This window comes from Chiloscyllium punctatum, chromosome 11 (genome assembly GCF_047496795.1).
Source record: "Chiloscyllium punctatum isolate Juve2018m chromosome 11, sChiPun1.3, whole genome shotgun sequence".
NCBI classification, from domain to species: domain Eukaryota; kingdom Metazoa; phylum Chordata; class Chondrichthyes; order Orectolobiformes; family Hemiscylliidae; genus Chiloscyllium; species Chiloscyllium punctatum.
This window is the reverse complement of record NC_092749.1, coordinates 10,765,746-10,774,891: the sequence shown is the minus strand read 5'-3', so window position 1 is coordinate 10,774,891 and position 9,146 is coordinate 10,765,746. Positions and strand designations below refer to the sequence as shown.

Sequence of the window (9,146 nt, the reverse complement as noted above, 5' to 3'; positions counted from 1 at the left end):
AAGGGAAGCAGATTAAACAGCATTAATGAATCAAGCACATTTTATCTTTAAATTCCCAATTGATTGAATTTAAGTTTTACAAGTTGACACAATAGGATATGAATCTATGTCAGCAGAGCTTCAGGCTTAGCCTCTGGATTAACCCTCCTCCAGTGCAATCACATCATTCCTTTAACATGGTGTTCAGAACTGCACACAGTTCTCCAGTTGTGGCCTAACTAGTGTGTTATGCAGTTATCGCATGACCAGCTTGCTCTGTATTCCATACCTTAGCTTCTAACTGCAGCTGCCCATGCGCTTTCTTAAGCAACTTATCTACCTGCCCTGCTACCTTCAGGGATCCATAGATATGCATGCCAAGGTCCCTTGGCTCTTCAGTACTTTCCAGTGCCCTACCATGCATGGTGTAACCCCTACGTCTTGCATTTCAGACAGTTTTGTATCCAATAAGCCGCTTTGCTCTTGATCTCATGGCCTTTAACTTTCTTGGTTTGTCTACCATGAGGGATCTGATGAGAACTCCCACTCATGTTCATCTAGATCATATCAAAAGAATTATCCTAATCAACACCCCTGCTTACTCCTTCAAAGCATATTAATTAAATTTGTAAATCATGAACTTCCATTCACGAATCAATTTTTATATATCTAATCAGTCCATACTACTCCAGGACCAGAAATATATAGATAATTTTATTAACCAGTACAAATTACAAACAGTTAATATGAACAGTCATATACACGAAACAGCAATTTACAAAGGAAAGGAGTGACAGAGCTGGGCCCCAAACCCCACCAGTTTTCAGGGAAATGAGAACCAACATCAAACCAGGAGCAGATACATTCTATCCCTCAATTTGTTTTCAGCATCTGTTAACTGTCAATCACAGTTAGCTAAAAGAAATTTAGATGAGGCAGGTAGACTCTGATTGATTGAGGTGTTGCCATGGGGAATGCAGCAGGGATTGGCAGTAAAAAATTGAGATGTATGATCAAATCCCTATCACGTAAATTGAACAGGATCCAGTGTGTCCTAAATGCTTCAAGTTGCAAACCAAACTAATAATCTTAAAATTACTTCACTGGTTTATTTCCTAGAACAGTTGGGATTACTTACTGCTGTCCAAAGCAGAATCACATCTCATGTTGGACTTGGTATTCTAAGGGTCCCCTGTGACATTCCCCTTAGTGACATTCTGACTGCTGACTATTTGCCTGATCTGAGGTCAATCAGTTCCTTCAGATTGGCAGCGAAAAGTTCCCCCTGCATCCCCAAGCCAATCATGATCCAACCATCAGCATCTTCTTCGCAAGTCGTATAAATTGGTGTCCCCTTTCCAAGTTTGATTTCTTGTATCCCATTCCTAATGAGTGCCAAATGAAAATCATCCCTTGACATTCAATGGCAACACTGTCCTGGGGGTTACCATTGACCTGAATGAGTGCAACTCCAACTATACTCAAGAAGTTTGACACCATCCAGGACAAGGCAGCTCAATTGATTGGCACCATATCCTCAAGCATCCACTTCCTGCACCACTGACGCTCAGAGCAGCAAAGATTACCATCTAAAAGACACACTGCTGAAATTCACCAACATTCCTTAGGTAGCACCTTCAAACCTTGTGACCTCTGCCACCTTGAAACAGAGGACAGTAGATATATGGGAACACCATCACATGCAAGTTCCCCTTCAAGCCACTCATATTCCTGACTTGGAAGTGCAACTATATTCCTTTCGTATCATTGAGTCAACATTGTGGAACTCCCTCCTCAGCAGTGATATTGATTTACCCACAGTACACGGACTGTATTGATTCAAGGTGGCAGCTCACCAGATCCTTCTCCAGGGCAACTATGGATGAGAAATAAATGCTGGTCCAATCAGCAATGTGCACATTCCACTGGTGAACAGAAAATAAAAAGTTTTGACTTTTCTGTTTAATAATTGTTATGGTCTATGGTACCATTGTGTAGATTGGATTTAGTCAGCCAGATGAATAGTGAATCTACCATCAATAAACAAGGAAATTATTTGCCAGTTTGGGAGGGTAAGGTCAGGGGAGCGTGATGAGGATCAAGATCCCTTGCTGAGAGGTGCCATGTGGTTGATGGGCTGAATGATTTCACCCAGAGAAGGCCATTCTGTGATCACATTCCTGACTTGAACATGGTCAATAGTTTTCACGCTTTGAGCCTCAAAAAATTAACTGTTGCTGTTGAAGAGAACACATCTCAGCCTCTGAAGACAAAACTGCAGATGCTGATGACCTAATTCTCTGCCTCAACCAGTCGAGTTGATTCATATTGATAATGAGTTTATCAACAAGACCTTGACTGTCTCAGGAATTTCCTGCCATCTGGTGTTCGTAATAGTTGGAGAATGATGAAATAATGAACCACTGCCACAGTCCAAACCTGCCAACTGAGTTTGCCAGATTTAACAAGAACATGACTAAACACAAATTTGTTATGCACAAAATTTAATGCAACTTTTCAAATGTCCTGGCTCAGACAAAGCTGGCTGAAGGACTAAAATGATCAGTACAGCCCACTACAAAAAGGGAAATAAAAAGGTGAGACAGGGAGGTTTTGTCATCTGTGTCTCATTGCTCCTGCCTCAGGGAGTGTGGGTTCAAATCCTACTTCAGAGATTGAAGCATAAGACCTCTTGTGGAGTGCTACATTGTTGGAAGGTGTATCTTTCTGGATAAGGATTAAACAACATCCCCGTTTGCTCTTCCTGGAAAATGTAACAAGTCTCAAGACACTATTCAAATTGTTTTCAGAGTGTGTTGTCCAATATATGAGCCACGTGTGTGTCATTAGATGTGACCCATTTCTGGCTCTTTAATGTTTAATAACACCGGTCTCAAAACTCATTTCTGCATGGATATGAACTTTAACATTTCCGTTTGCTTGTTGGTGATACAGTGAAGTGAACAGAAAATGTAAAATTATCCTTTCACATCTATGTTTACAGAGTGATCAATGACCAAGGAACTAGAATGACCAAGATAATCAGCATCAACTTGTCTGGTTTAAAGTTAAACAAAGCTTGACAGTTAACTGTCAGCAATCATGCCAGCCCACTAATTGGTGTATTCATGTGGTAACTCCATACATCGGAGTCCACTTGCCAACCACTCAGCACTCTCTTCTCAAACAATATAAAATGTTATTTCTGAAATAACTCCATGAAAAGCTGGTATGCCATCACCAAGTCACCCTTTATTTATATGTGCATAGTATATGACAATGACCCAGCTAACTCCAACAGTGAATAGAACTACAGACGCTCTTGTTTATTTATTTGTTTTCTTACAGAATGTTTGACGCTCCTGTTTATGTTTTTAAAATTACTGCCACACTACCGCCTAACTGCAGTAGTGCTTATTTTTTTCCCCAGCACCCGTGTTGTGTGTGTGCAGGTGTGAGACAAGTGAAAGACACAAAGTGCATGAATCTTTATTCAATTTCCACCACCACGAAGATAGGAAACACCCAGTGACAAGCACTGCCCTTCACATCAAAGGGCAATGCTGTGTGATCAAAACAGTGAAGGGGAGGGTAGGGACTAAATCAAAACAGAGTTGGTGGGGGAAATAATGCACTCTACTCCCGGCGGCGCCCACCTCTCCCTGAACAACTCCGGGGTGTTGGTGGACACCGCGTGCTCCTTCTCCAAGGACACCTGAGCTCGAACGTAACCACGGAAGACGGGCAGGCAGTCGGCCCTAACAACACTCTCCACAGCCCGCTGCCTGGACCTGTTGATGGCCAGTTTGGCCAGGCCCAGGAGCAGACCCAGGAGGAGGTCTTCAAACCTGCCCTCCCTCCTCTGTACCGGGTGCCCGAAGATCAGGAGCGTGGGAACACTTTTATTTATCTCTGTCAGCCAGGACTCCCTGATTGGATCATGTTAACAGCCCCAATTAGCAAACTCATATTCTGTGATGTCCTGAATTGGAATGGCAGAGTTCATTCTAATCACTACAATTTCCCTTCTGGTGTTCTTGAAAATGTTCTGATGGGTGCAAGACAAAAATATTTTATGAAATATGTTTCCTTTCAACAATTTCCTTACTGTGTTAAGTATATCATTGTTATCCAGCACTCTAGTTGATCCGCAATAAGAGGCATCAGCAGGTAGTTTATTAAATGTGTCAGATTAGTACAAACTTCACTGAGGTATAAACACAAAGATCAGTTGGAATTCATTACATCTAAATGAATGTGCTGCATGAATTTGATTTTTTGCAAAACCTGATGTCAGGGCAAAACAGGCCAAGCTGCAGTTGAAACGATGGCTCAGTGGTTGGCACTACTGCCTCAAGTAGTCAGGGACCTGGATTTAATTCCAGGCTCAGGTGACAGTCTGTGTGGAGTTTGCACATTCTACGATACAGACGACAAAAAACAGGTCAGTGGAATAAAGTGTGCTGTTTTCTAAATGGCATGTGGGCATCGCTGGCTTTATCAGTTTCTATGTCTATTTGCCTGTTAAGATGTGGTGGTGAGCTGCTTTCCTCTTGAGCCACTGCAGTGCGTATGGTGAACATTGTGCAGTGATATGGAGAAGGGAATTCCAGGATATCACATCAAGAGACAGAAAGGAACAGAGATACACATCAAGGTCAGGGTTGTTTGTGAGTTGAGGAGAAATAGTGAAAATGTGTGAAGCTTGGAGGTAATAATGTTCCCATGTATTTGATGCCCTTATCCTTCTAGATGACAGTCTTCATGGGTTTGGGAAGTGCTTTTTAAGGATCTTTTTGTTAAGTTTCTGCAGCACATCAGAGCTGGGCTGAGGAGTGGCAGATGGAGTTCAACCCTGCCAAGTGTGAGGTTGTCCATTTTGGAAGAACAAATAAGAATGCGGAATACAGGGTTAATGGTAGGGTTCTTGGTCAGGTGGACGAACAGAGGGATCTTGGGGTCTATGTACATAGATCTTTGAAGGTTGCCACTCAGGTGGATAGAGTTTGTAAGAAGGCCTATGGAGTATTATCGTTCATTAGCAGAGGGATTGAATTCAAGAGTCGTGAAGTGATGTTGCAGCTGTACAGGACTTTGGTTAGGCCACATTTGGAGTACTGTGTGCAGTTCTGGTCGCCTCACTTTAGGAAAGATGTGGAAGCTTTAGAGAGGGTGCAGAGAAGATTTACCAGGATGTTGCCTGGAATGGAGAGTAGGTCGTACGAGGATAGGTTGAGAGTTCTTGGCCTTTTCTCGTTGGAAGGGCGAAGGATGAGGGGTGACTTGATAGAGGTTTATAAGATGATCAGAGGAATAGATAGAGTAGACAGTCAGAAACTTTTTCCCCGGGTACAACAGAGTGTTACAAGGGGACATAAATTTAAGGTGAAGGGTGGAAGGTATAGGGGAGATGTCAGGGGTGGGTTCTTTACCCAGAGAGTGGTGGGGGCATGGAATGCGCTGCCCGTGGGAGTGGTAGAGTCAGATTCATTGGCGACCTTTAAGCGGCATTTGGATAGGTACATGGATGGGTGCTTAATCTAGGATAGAAGTTCGGCACAACATCGTGGGCCGAAGGGCCTGTTCTGTGCTGTATTGTTCTATGTTCTATCTTGTAGGTCGTCCAGAGTGGTATGGTGGCTGAGTGGTTAGCACTGCTACCTCACAGCAGCAGGCACCTGGGTTCAATTCCCACCTCAGGTGATTGTCTGTATGGAGTTTGCACATTCTCCCTGTGTCTGCATGGGTTTCCTCTGGGTACTCAGGTTCCCTTCCACAATCCAAAGATAGGCAGGTGAATTGGCCATATTGGATGCATTAATCAGGTTTAAATGTGGGGTTCGAGAATGGGTTGCTGTTTGGATGGTTGGTGTGGACTTGTTAGGCCAAAGGGCCTGTTTCCATACTGTGGGGAATATCATCTAAAAGAAAATGTTTATTCATTATTCATTATCCCATGGCATTTTGGGAACAGAATCTCTCTCCAAAAAATTGACAGACTACTTCAGGACAATGACATTCTGATACAAATCATCCACTTGAAGGCTTTAGCCTGTGTTTTATCTCCAGACAGCTGATCTTTGGGTGAAAAAAGGATACAGAGTCAGTGTACATGGAGTTGAGATGCTGCAGTTATATTAAGGAATGGGAAAACTGCTGAATTTTGTTTTTGGGCTTTTCCAGCAAGTTATTTCAGATTTCCAACAAGAACATTAGCTCAGCAGCAACAGTGTGTACTGTACACTGCGGAAATTTACAAGCAAGATCCTTAAAAAGTGCTTTCCAAACCCATGAATACTTTCATCTAGAAGGACAAGGCCAGCAAGTAGATGGGAACACCAAGTTTCTCTCCGAGCCACACACCATCCTGACTTGGAAATATAATCCCCGTTCCCTCAAAATCCTGGAATTCCCTCCTAAGGGCATTATGGGTCTGTATAAAGCACATGATTTGAAATGATTCAAGGAGGTTGCTCACCACGACATTCTCAAGGGCAACTAGACATGGGCAATAAATACTGACCTGTCAGTGACACCCATGTCCCACAAGAGAATAAAAACAAAATCACAGCAAGTTGTGAAAGAGGAACTAACTTTTGTTGTGAAGCCCACTCTCTCTTCAGGATTTAGTAACCCTCTAATTTTAATATTGTCTTCACTCAGTCATTGCACTCTCATCTCGGAGTCAGAGGGTTTTGGATTAATTTGCTTCCTTCAGCGGTCTCCAAAACAGTGAGTCTGCATCAAAAGTAATTTTTTTACCTTGTCTGTGATGAACCTTTGCGTATATAGAAGACCGCATAACTACAAGTTTGTTCTTGTGTCTCGCATTCAAATCTTGATATTGCCTTCAACGACATGTGGTTGAATGACTCATATTGGATGTCAATCAGCAGCACGCTTGCTATGAGCCGAAAGGTCATGGGTTCACCTTCCACTTCAAAGATTTAACCAGCTAGGTTGGCACAGACCAGTATTGAAGGAATGCTACATTATCAGGAATACTGGCTTTTCAATGAGATATTGTACCTTCTCATGAAAGTTAAAGACCCCAGAGCACAATTCAAAGAGGTAGAGCAAGGCAATTCTCCCTTGTACCTTGGACAATATCTGTCCTTCAATCACCATCAATAAAAATAACAGATTGCCTCATCACTTGTTTGTGGAGCTTGCTCTGAGCAGATCAGTTGCTACGTTTCCTACATTACAATGGTGAATACCTGAAAGAGGGGGACTCAAGTGATTGGGGCATGTAGGTGTGGGTGAAAATCCCTGTCTCCCTGCTTCCCCCGATTAAGTCCAGGATGGAAAGGATTTGGTCAGTCTTCCTGCTCAGGGGCCAATTGAGGCCCTTTAGCGATTCTGACGAATAGTTCATGGACTTTAGCCTATCGCCACAGCTAGTTAACTGGTAATGAATGGTAGACTTAACAGTTGGGAAATACACTAAGCAAACTCCATTGAGTTTGTCCTTCTGAATGCGGGGGTGATGGAATGCAGGTCCTTCATTCAAAGGCTAATATTCCTCCACCATCCATAATTTTGAGCCTAAATGAGAGCCCTGGCAATGTAAACTGAGGGGATGGGGAGATGGGAAAAGGGTGGGATGAGCTGACAAGAAGCCAACCCTTGCCCATTTTCTGAGCTCCCTTCCTGCTCCCCCTCCTGTCTCTCACAAGGCTGGTGTTCCTCTCCCTTGGAATCCATATCCCACTGTGCTTACCTGTTCTGAAGGATTCATGGTTGATCTTCTGGGTTTGCCCCAGTGCAATACTGGCAGTGGCCACCATGAGTAGTGGCGCTGCTGTTCATCCTCTGATTGGCTGCCATCTCTCAGGGGTGGGACTTCCATTCTTCTGGGGCCTTGACGAGAATGCCACATTACCTCAAAGTCAATGTTGTTTCTCTTGCAACAGTGACACATGTCTCCTCCAAGGCAAGAACAGAAGAACTCGGAGGAAAAGCAGGCCATTTAGCCCATCGAGTCTGCTCCATCATTTAATACAATAATAGCTGATCTTTAATCGGCATCAACTCCACTCTCCTGCCTACTCTCCGTAACCCTTCAACCTATTCCCAATTAAAAATCTATCTCTTGCTCAATCTTACTCAATATCCCTGTGTCCACTGCACTCAGGGGAAGACATCCTGACTATGCCGAATTAAAGTGACTTAATTATCCATAAGGCTCTTTGGGATTTTCTGAGGTCATGAAATGTGCCTTGGAATTGTCATTCTCACTCATTATGCTTCTCTATCTCTCATTTAGAAGGTGTCATCCTGTCCTTCTCATTGTCTGTCGTGATCGGGATTGTCATCGGGGCATTCTTCTGGATTGCCTTCACCTGCCTGGCCCGCAGGAAGCAGGCCAGCGCTTCCATCACCCCATCCACCAGCCAGCGCAACCGATCCTCATCCCACAACGTCATGCTGACCAGGACCGGCTTCTACCACAGCAACAGCTACGACAGGCACGGTGATAATAACCTAGCCTTAGCCAATACACTGGCCTTCCAACAGCAAGCCTCCCAAGACCAGGCTGACACCTCCGGGAGGAAGTCCACTTTCCGAGCCTCCAATTTCCATCCTTTTGCTGAAATGCCCTTGGCAGACGGGCTGGACAGAATGCAGTCCTCCTCTGGCTTGCTAGGCACTGACACCTCATCCACACTCAACTGCAGCCTGGGCTACCAGGAGCAGCACGGGTCAGAGGCCCGATACTACGATTGTCACTCTCCCAGACCCCACCTCCTGCATACGATTTTGTGGTGGAACCCAGTAAAGAGTCTCTACCATGATGTTCCGCCCTCAACATTTGAGGCTCGATGGTTTCTCAATGTTTGTAATTTAATTGGTTGGTTGGTGGCTTTACAAACTGTGCAAAAGCACACAATGCAACATTGAAGTCCTCGAGGCAGGGCATACAGAGAAAAACTGTTCCCACTTCATGAAGGTTCAAGAATCAGAAGTGCACAGATGATTGGCAAAAGCAACATTGACAATACAAAGAAAGTTTTTCCGATGAAGTGATCAGGGATGCACAGTTTGAAAGGATGACTGAGGCTTTCAGAACCTAAACTTTCAAAAGAGGAGTTGGTCAAAGAGACAATATTTACAGGGCTAGGGGCAAAGGGCAGAGAAGTGGAACCATCCAAGTTGCTTTTGCA

The 9,146-nt window shown here is 43.9% G+C and overlaps 1 pseudogene; it reads left to right on the top strand.

The window, feature by feature from the left end:
- Positions 1-5,825: 5,825 nt before the first annotated feature.
- On the top strand, positions 5,826-8,884 carry LOC140482653 (myc target protein 1 homolog; annotated as a pseudogene).
- The last annotated feature ends 262 nt before the right edge of the window (positions 8,885-9,146 follow it).